Genomic DNA, 10,521 nt, shown 5'->3' with positions numbered 1-10,521 from the left:
CCATTCCAGTGCTCTCCAGTGCCACTGGAATGGTATGAATTCACACACAGGGAGGTTTGGACCTCAGTCTTACTCCTTCAGGATGACAGCAGTATTTTAGGTAGGAAGGAGTGATCCTCTTTGCTGGCATGAAGAAGATCTGAATATTCTGGGTGTTTGCTGTACCATGGTTTCTTCCTGAGATCAAGTCAGCTGTTGTACAGAGGGGTGAGTGGGAATGTCAAGGAATGGAAACATTTCCATTCATGCCTGTAGTTGCTGTAGTTGAGAACTAACCCTGGAGTTGTCCAGGGCAGCAACATGCCTGGCTTCTCTTTGAGCCCAGTTATGCTGTAGCTGCTGAGTTGCTCATTTCTGTCAGGACTAAAGTCCCTCTGGGCGTGTTCAGAGATGCAGCTCCAGACAACTTGGGAACTTTTCAGTTCAGACACAGGAAGTGCCATGGGCGAGGTGGTTGAGCAAGAATTTCTCAAGTTCACAATTTTCAAAGTAGGTAGGTACTTATATTTCAGTGAAATCCTTTCCACTATACTCAGACCTTTGCTGGCTAATTTATTTTAATTGAATAATTCCACTGTTTGCACTGAACATAGGATTGTTCAGCATTTCTTGATCTACACTTTGCCATTTGGAAGTGTCTAAATTGCAGCAATATCTCTGACACTGATAGGATAAACTGAGTGGGAAAGGTAGAATGGTATGATAATTTTGGATAAGTCTTAGTCTTATTTGTCAGTGATTACTACAACTATGTAAGCTTTTATAAAGAATTTAGACAGAACAGTGTGTAGAATGTAGCAAGAAATGTAGGTGCCCATAACCTGATTTTTTTAAATACAGCAAATCCAACTGCAGTCCAATTGTATTTAATTCTTACAGGCTTGAGTCTGATTGTGTGCCCACCTGATTATTAGATGTATTAGAAATTGTGTTTTCCCTTTTCAGAAAGCCATTGTTTTAATTCTCAGGATGTTTTAGTTGTAAAAGTGGGTAAACATAATTTGTATCTGGCAATTAGATACCTTAATGTGTTGATATTTTACCATTTATGACCTGAGATGGAGTTAAATTGATGAGCTGAGTTTTTTTCATTGCACACAAGTTGAGGGTGAACCATGAAGATGGACTGGACTTATTTGGCTGTATTGAGAAAACCAAGCACAAAAAAAAACCCACCTTGCTCAAGATTTGTGTTTTAATCAATTGGTGAGCATAGAAAGTAGTTTGGTTAGGTTTTGGTTGGGTTTTTTCAATTATATAAAGTTTTTAGGCACAGCTGTTATTTAGTGTCCTAGAACAAATGAATTCAGCTGCAGAACTTGTTACCAATATTAAATTAGAACTTGAGAATTGGGTCAGTGATTACCAGGACATCAATGCTGCTTATCTTTGGCTATTGATAACTGTCAATTTTTCCTGTATTATTTCAAAGCAAGACACAAAACAATCAGGTGACCTGTGTGGATACAGTTTTCTATCTGAGGATTCCTTCTGAAATGTTCAGTTTGCCATTAATGCAGTTGTTTGGTGGAGTTTACCTTCAACATCAATAGAATAAGTTAAGCTTTAATGAGGTAAGCAGTTAGCACTAGAAGTTGCTTACAGGATGTGCTTTTTAAAAAGAACATTTTTTAAACTTTTTAACTGAATGCTTGTAGAGCTTGATTGCAGCTACAAATGAATCCAGGTGGTTCCACGATTGTGGTTCTTCAAACTGGATTTTCTCCAATATTTTTATGGCTGCTTTCCATTCTGCTTTTAAGACTTGTAGTACAGGTTTTAATCCTGTAATACAAGAATAAAAACCAACCTTGGGAACCTCTATACTTGCAGTATCCTTGTAGAGCTGGGAATAGGGAGCCTTGGTTGTTCCCTGGTTTATCACTGTAGGATAAGCTTTGTTTGTACTTCTTCCAGAGTCAGTCTGGAATGTTTTCTGAAGTCAGTATCAGAGATTTATCACAGTGTCAGTAGGAGTGAATATACTGTGGTCATAACAATGTTACTTCAGTGTGTTTTCCCTTAGAGTTATCCTAATGAGTTTGTAAATTCTTGCTGTATTTTGTTCAACCCTTCTGGGCTGCCTGGTTCACTCAACCTTGTTAAAAGGTGATTGTGTGTCAGAATGGATGGCAGGCAGTCTTTTACTGTCCCTACCTCCACAGCAGGCATGGAACCTGGACTTCCTTGAGAAACACCTCAGGGATTTAAGCTTTTCTAAGTCATTATCTTCTTAACTGTTGTGTAAATGAGTTTATTGCTGATAACTGACAGAGATGCCCTTTAATGGACCAGCTGGCTTGGTGCTGGGTTACATCATGAATGGAAGGAATAAAATATATTTTATGGTAAAAATCTTGCATGGAGAATTACAATATCCTTACTTGTTTCTGATTTCTACTTTCCCTGTACTGCAAAACATGAGTTTTGCCAGTCAGCAGTGTCCTTTTAGGGAAATTTGAAAAAAAAATGTGAATTGTTAGAAAAAATAGCACAAGCAACCTCAAAAGCAAGCACTGCTGAATGTTGGCTTCCTTAAAGTTTGTAGGGAAGGTTGGGAAGTTGGGAAGGTTTGCAGGTCCGTATTCTGAAATTGTCAGGAATTGTAGCTGCTAATTGGAGTTGTCCAAGTATCTACTCCATCTCATCCTAGTTCTTGAGAGTAAAAAATTAATATTTTCTGTGGAACTCCAAACACATTCCAAATGCCCTTAGCATTTGAGGAAGTAATAGCCACATATTAATACATGAATAATAATTTGAAGTCTATTTTGCAAAGGAATGTATATTGATTAAGTAAAAAAGATAAATGACAAAATCCTATTTCCACATTTCTTTCCTTGCTGGAAAGGAAAAATCTTTATCTTCAAGTGTCACCTTCCAGGATTTGTCAGATTCTGGAGTGACTTTGTCACTACAGATCTTTCATGCAGGGATTTAACTGAAACAGAAATTATTGCTATCTGGACATTTACCTCTAGTACTTGGCTTCCTTGAAAAGATTTATATTCATCATGAAATTCATGCTTTTCTGCTGACACCATTACAGCTACTGTGCAAGTCAGGCAAAGACCCATTAAGCAGCAAATACCAAAATCAACCAAATTTTTAGAAAATTATTTATCTCCCCAAGGGAGAATCCAGTACTTGGTCACCTTCAGCAAAGCATTGATCCCTCTAAAGCAGAGTTTCTTGACCTCAGCTAAAATCACTGACCAGTGTGATGCCACTATTTTCTGTAATTGTCACTTAGAGCTGATGCATAAGTGGGAATTGCTGAGTGTGAAGCATCAAAGGAATTGGCTTTGTTTCACCAAGAAAATGCTCATATTTTATGTTTTCTATGGGTGGATAAAGATTGATGCTCCAAGAGTCTCCCAGCACTGTAATCAAACAATGTTTGCAGCATTGTTTTACATGCAAGTTGTTACAAATTGTTAAGGTTTCTTTTCATACTGTTGTTAAACCAGTGCTTCCAGCTCCAAGGATTCTTTTTTTTTTAATCCTATGTTATTCCTAACTTGTTGGAAATGGATTAAGAAACTCTCTGAGTTAATTTGATTAATTGTTAAATCTCTTATTGTTGCAGTCAGAAGATTGTGTGAATTATTCTCCTGCATTTTCAGATAGTGGCAGCACACAGGAGTGTTGTTTGGGTGAATTGGCAGTGCTGTAGGTGGAGAGGAAAACGTGACTTTTGCCTTTGCAAATGTACTGGGACAAACTTGGTGGAAGTTCCTTATGCAGATAAGCAGTTATATTTGTCTTTTCTGGTGTTTCTGGTTAGCAGAAAAGGGATTTTGACAAGTATAGACAAGTTGATGCTAAATCAAGGGAAAGGAAAAAAAGCCTTCTCACCAAGATAATTTAAAGACAAAACAATAAGTATTTTGCATAAAGAATGTCACAACCAAACTGTGAGCACATGAACTCTGCAGCAAATCACATCTCTGTGCCCCTGCATAGGAGAGGATTCTTAATTCCTGTCCAGGAGGCTTATTGATACAGGGTGTGTTCAGAATTTAAGTGGAATACAGCCAGGGGGTTGTAAGAGAGCATAATTGTGGTGTTCCTGGCCTTGGTGGTTGAGTGTGTGAGAGAAATTGTTTGGAAGGCAGTCCCCAGGTCATGTCTTTTCCTGGAGCCTTTTTTCCTAAGGCATGTCCAAAGCCTATGGCAGAGTGGACCAGCAGTAGAGAATGTTCCTTCCCTGCACTGACTTTATCCTTCCACTATTGCTCCTGACATCCTCTCTTCACCCACTTCATCCAAGTCATCTTCCTCCTTATTATTAAAGCCCAGATTCTCAAAGTAATGAATTTTCTTTCTGGCTAAAATTCATGGGAATCAAGTTCTGAAACAATAATTTCGAAAGATTTAATTGATTTGATGATTTCAACCTGTGCAATGGCATTTGTGGATGATAAATACCTATTGCCTTAATGGTTGCTGCATTCAAAATCAAATATTTAGTCTTTATTTATGACAGATGGCATTACTAATTAATTAGTAACGAGCCTCTCCTTAGTGAACCTCTCCCTGTAAGGATCTGGATTATGAATCAGGTCATACTAGGAAGAAACATCTTGAGGAAAAAGCTTTTTGAGACTTTTTCATTCCTTTTATGTAAGGGAAGGCTGGCATATTAGGAGAAGGTGTGAATTCCTGTGAAAAGAAGGATCTTAGCTTTTAAACTACAGATTGCAAGGTTTTGAATTATGATACTGTGACATGTGACTTGGAATGATTCATTTTCAGGCTTTTGTTGATTCTTGAGGAGAAGAAAGAACAGGAATGTCAAGGTTTTTTACTTTAATCTTGAATGAATTCTTTAATCTTGAATGAGATGGGTTTCATCTCCTTGAAGAGAGAATTCAGAGGGCAAATGATTATTAGATCAAATTGATTCTTACCTTTCCTCCATGTATACATATGACTGAGATTTGATTAACACTGCCATTGAGACAATCAGGTAGCAAAAATTGTTAGGTACTAACAGACAATATATTTAGAACATTGATTTTTGGCTCCCCACATTACTTCCAGAATTTTTTTTTTTAATATTGAGGGAAACAAAAGAAACCCTTAGGGGTTTTTGGGATGGTTTTGGGGTTTTGATTTTTTTCTTCTCCCTCTGCAGGTGCCGCCACACACAACAGCTCTGATTCTAGAAGTTTAAGATTTAATACAGTCTCAGAGACTTGCCAGGAGGGTTTTCTCTAGTGAGAAAGTTTACTAATACTATAAACTCTCTTATGTAACTGCTTGGAACCTCAGCTGAAAGCTCACACCCACAGTGTGGATTCACTGTAACTTATTACATGAATTCAGCTTGCTGGAAAAGAAAGAGGCACATTTTGTGACGTTTTCTGAAAGAAGTGAATTTTTCTCTACTTTGTTGTAATACTTTTGTTTACTGGGAACTTATACATAATTCCCAGTGATATATAAAATAATTGAGTCAAATGCATGTCTCCATTATCTAGCTATATTTAGTTATATTATTGTATTTAGTTATATTAAAGTGTCTAATTAATGAGTAGATATTATGCTGCAAGTAAGGAATAGTAGCACTTAAACTTTTTAAATTTTTACTTTCTCAGTGAGACGTGCAGACTAAGGTATTTTTTGGTTTGATTTTTATTTTTTCTTTGCAGCATTCAAATGTAAGACTCCTGAAGGATAAGCACTCTGGAGGTGCAGAGATAATTGTAAGGTCAGTGGGCACTTTAATCAAGGGGGTATGATTAGCTTGTTATTTACCATAGAATATCTTTAATCTTGTAATAATATCCTATGTAGGTGGTGCCAGCCTAACAAATGCTGCTCAAAAGGGGTGTAAAAACATGTGTTCCCTTTTTTCTTTTGTAGCAGTCCCATATTCACTCCAGTCAACCAAACTTTTTTTCTTTTTGCAATCTATTGTAACAGTGAAGAAATTGTGGTTTTAAGCATAATAAAGGTGTTGCTGCCAATTACCTCTTCCATTCCTGGCCCAGCATTGGCCAAGTGATGTATGAATCAGCTTGCTCTAGGCTTTCCTAATTGGCAGAGAGTTCCTAAATCTTCTGCTTGGTTCACAGCAGTGGTTCATTCAGATGTGGGAAAGTTTGGAGATATTTAAAGCAGCAGCCAAAGCATAATCTTTTCTGAAATACTCTTTCATGTTTAATGTTACTCTGGTGCACCAGGTTATTGAATACTGCTCCCAGTTCTATGGAAGGACCAAAGACTTGCAATAGCTGCAAGATAGAATACCTAAAATTAAAGAAATGCTGTATGAAGAAGCCCATGGTTTTCTCATGAAGGGAAATAAATGAAGAGGTTCCAGATATTGCCTGGGTCACATCTTCTTTCATGGCAGGCTTATAGATTCAGATGGAAGTTTCAATATGCTCCAAAGGGGTTGTGGGAAGGAAGGCCTGCAGGAGGGAACCTCTCCACTGTTATTCCCACAGATGCCTTGTGTGGTTTAAGAAGTCTTGGAGCCCCAAAGTACCGAGGCCTTACCAGTTACTATTCCGTATTTCTTCCATTTTTGTGCTCTCCCACAGCCATCTGCTCCTGGCTCCCTTCTGACAGAGTGCTGGCTGAGATGGAGCTTTGGCTCAACTCTGACAAGTCTGGTCCCATTTCCTGGGTTGCTGTTTGCTGACTGCAAGCAGGAAGAAAAGGCTAATAAAAGGTTCTCTGCTCCTGGCTCCTCTGTGAGGTTCTCTTCTCCACATTAATGTGTCCACCAGAATGTAAAGTAATGCCAGCACTTCTGAAGGCTGTTATTATTTGAAACTGGGGAGAGCTGCTGAGGAATGACTTTCAATTCCTTGATTCCTTAATCATGGAATTAGAAAAGAAATTAACAATCAGGTTAAGTAAAACTGCCATGTTTCTATGGTATCTCTAACCAAACACACACTCAGTGTGTGCTTTCTTCTGCTTTAAGGATTTCAGAAATTCCATTTTAGATCTTCTGAGGAGCTGGAGCACTTGTAAAACATTCATCAGTTGATTGAGGCAGGAAGTACTGCTGAGAGTGCTCAATAGGAGTAGAAACCTTTCTCTAACTTTATTCAAAACCCCACACTTCATGTAAAACCTGTCAGAGTGAAGTGATGTTTTTGGTGCTCCCTTTTCAGCACCCTCAGCAGGCTCAGCATCCTCCCGTGTGTGTGGAGCAATTTACAGTGAGACAAATTCTCATCGTGCAACAGAAACCACGTGACTTCAAACATTTCTTCATCTGCTGTGTTGAAAGGAGCAGGGAAGGCACTGGCACTGCTGCTGCCGAGTTTCACGGGGTGATGTGGATGACATCAGGATTGCCTTCAGTCAGAAATCTTGAAGTGCAGCTTTGCTGGGTGGGTCTCAGAAGAATTTGAAAGGGTTCTGGAGATAGGGTGTGTTTACCTCGGTCAGAGTAGTGAGTGTGATGCCTCTTCCCTGCTAATGTGCTTATGGTCTCTTTGCAACATCTGAAAGGTAAGAGTTCCTTTTTCTGCCCTTTTTTTCCTGCCCTGGTCCATTTTGTTGGGTTTTTTCCCCCCTGTCCTCACATCAGCCTGTGTTCTGATTTGTCAGCATGTGCTGGTCTTTAACATTGTTTTATATGGGAAGAGTAGAGTAACTCCTATGAGTAGTCTTCAGATAAAGAATGGAATGACATTAATGAGATTTTATATTTTGCCACTAAGTATTCCAACCTATGAGAACTGCTTTCTATTGAAAGAAAAAAAGACAATACAGGTTACAGTAGTAGCTTTGCCTTTCTACTTTTTGTACCATTGTCCTGTTAAGTACTTGTAACAGCACTTCTTTCTGAACTGGGAGGAAATTTTCTTAACGGGAATAAATGTTAACTAATTATTTAGATGTGATTATATAAGAGAAAAAAACCCTTGAATTTGAGTAGTTTGTAAAAGCTACTTCTAAATTTTTTCTATGTAAAACGCTAAGAAAAAAGAAGTCCTTTAAGAAATTCAGTTTAACAGAGGTTTGGTGTTTCTTTTTTTTTTTTTTTTGAGACTTATCTTTTGAAGCTCTGAAGAAGCTTGTGCTATAAATAACACACCTAAACAAGCTGCCAGAGAGGGTTATTTCATAGTAACACCACAACATTCAGAGGGAAGAATTGTTGCAATGTATCTCTATTTTTCACTACCTTCCCAGCTCAGCCCTTCAGCTGGCTGCCACGGCTGATGAAGAGGCTGTGCTTTAGCTGAAAATTTCCCTTGCATTTGTTAGGACATGAAAAAGATGGCAAAGTGGCTGAAATAATGAAAGACCAGCTCCATTCTGGCTCCTCCTCCAGGTGTCTTTGTGGGTGGGGAATGTCTGGGCAGGTTGAACTGCAGAGGAGGGATAACCAGGAGGGAGCTGGGAACCCCAGGGAATGGGGGTGCACAGCAGGCTTGGCTCAGCTGCTGGCTCAGGGTGCTGTGAAGATCAATAGATGGCCAAGTGTGAGCCCCTGGTGCACACCATGGCTAAAGGTTCTCTAGCAAACAGAGCTCTCCAGAGTGCAAATGCACCAATCCTCTCCCTTTCCTGCCTTCCAAGGGCTAATTTAAAACCTTGAGTCATTCACTGGAGGTGGAAAAGGCAAGAGCCTCTCCACCCTCAGGTCTCCTCCCTGCTTTTCACTCTTCTGCTGCCTCCACATGCTCTGTGCTCCCACTGCTTGTCCTGACCTCTGTGTCCCCTGTGCTGCTCAATTCTTCTCTGCCCTTAACTCTCACCTTAAATAAGTGACACAGCTCTGGTAAAATCTCCATTATGTAGCTTAGCATTTTAAGTTAGACTTCAAGTTTGTATTTCAAACAAAGCTGTGGTAAGCTGCAAGAAAAGAATCCTTTTTGCATCTTTCCCCAGTAGTGAAAATTTGAAGAAAAGTCTCATAATTTAAAAGATTTTTCTTTATATTCTGATAAGTGTTACTAAGTTCTCAAAGCAACAAGTGTTGTTCCTTTAGGTTCAAACTTTTTGTGACTTAATCCTCTATTAAGAACCTCTAGCTTGGATAGGGTTAGGTTGTTTTCCAACAACTACTTTTTATCTCAAAATCATTGCAGTTACTTGAGTTATTTCATAGCTCTTTATTCCACTCTGTTCATGTTATGGATTTTAAAAGCTTAAAAGTGGACATAGTTTGCACTGTAACTGTACAGTGAGAGAACTGTATTTCACTTTCCTCAGCAGCCTGCCATCACCTGAAACCATTTTAGCTGCTCCAAAATTATTTACCTTTAAGTAGACGGAGAGCATGGTGACTTTCACCCTGAAAATGAATTATTTCAGAGAAGTCTGATTCACTTTTTTGTGGTTTTGTTTTCCTCTCAGAGTACAGGGAAAAATAAAACCTCACTTGCCACCTTAATTGAGATTTATTCAAAGTGCTATTTTTGCCTGTTCAGTATAGTACCCAAGTTACAAGGTAATGTGAAAGAACAGTAAAAAGTAAAATGCTGCAATTTCCCTGTAACGAGGCACTTAAAGTGTTTACAGTTGAGATTTGTACAAGCCAGGGAATAAATGTGAAGTTAAAGTTCTCACAGCAATCTTAATTCAGCTGTTTGAATTCAGTATTTTGGGGTTTCATTGTAAGAAGCTCTGAGTCCAGCAACTCCTTTATTCTCTGCTGCCCCTGCTGCTGTGTGGGCTGGGAGAGGTGTCAGCCACCCCTGCCTCAGGTTGTGCAGAATTCCACTGGAATCCTGTTTTCCCACTGGCACAAACAAGGTAAGACAGGATGCAAAGAGGTGGCAGCATCAATCCAACATTCTTCCTTCAGTCCCTTCCTCCACAAACCACAGGTCAGTGTGCAGGACCCATCTCTGCTCAGCTGTTTCATGGTGGTAGATGCAGTTGGGATTCTTCACACAATGTCAAAAAAAAAAAAAAAAAAGTCTGTAGCAGAACACAAATCTGCAGCTGAAACTTCTGTGTTAAATCCTGGAAATATTGCTGAGTCTTAAGCAAAACCAAAGCCTGTGATACGGTGGATCTGATCTTTATTTGCTCTTTTAAACCACTTTTATTTCATGTTGAGGATGAACAGCTTTGCTATCTCTTTTGATATCTGAGGCTTCATTTTTTCCCAACAGTCACTGCACCAGCTTTGCCAGTTCTGGCAAATTATGAGGGGAATAGGAGAATTATGTTCTTCTTGCTTTTTGCTGATTTCAGTCTTTCCCTGTTACACCTCTGGAGCCTCACTGAGGAGACAAAGGGGATGCTTAGGAGAATTAAGGTTACGTTCACTTGCGTGTTTGTGTTGTTTATCCATTGGGTTTTGTAATTTATTCAGTAAATAAGGATAGGAAATCCTCCTAATACATCCTACAAACCTGGATATCTCCTTCTCTTAGTCCTGGCTTTGAAAATGCTGTTTTCAAGCAAGAGCTTTTGTACAGGCAATACAATCAAAGCTTTGGCTCAGTTTCTTTTTATTAATTCCTCAGACTACGGCAGCCAGAAATTCCACTTCAAAGCAGCTCCTGAATTTGTTTAGCAAAATGCAGCCAC

At 39.0% G+C, this 10,521-nt stretch overlaps 1 protein-coding gene across 6 annotated transcripts in view; it reads left to right on the top strand.

Annotated features, from left to right (window-relative positions):
• The first annotated feature begins 59 nt into the window (after positions 1-59).
• Positions 60-10,521, top strand: part of CERS3 (ceramide synthase 3) — a 43,080-nt gene continuing 32,618 nt past the window's right edge. For 3 of the 6 annotated variants that reach the window (XM_053954524.1, XM_053954521.1, XM_053954525.1), the window contains exons 1-3: positions 446-493; positions 1,433-1,574; positions 5,658-5,716. The gene's annotated coding sequence lies outside the window, so the exon portion shown is untranslated. Of the gene's footprint in view, positions 101-445; positions 494-1,432; positions 1,575-5,177; positions 5,223-5,638; positions 5,717-10,521 lie in introns of those variants that run through there. The other 3 variants (XM_053954522.1, XM_053954523.1, XM_053954526.1) reach the window with 3 other exon arrangements.

This window comes from Vidua chalybeata, chromosome 13, assembly GCF_026979565.1.
Source record: "Vidua chalybeata isolate OUT-0048 chromosome 13, bVidCha1 merged haplotype, whole genome shotgun sequence".
NCBI lineage: Eukaryota > Metazoa > Chordata > Aves > Passeriformes > Viduidae > Vidua > Vidua chalybeata.
This window is presented reverse-complemented; position numbering and strand designations above follow the sequence as displayed.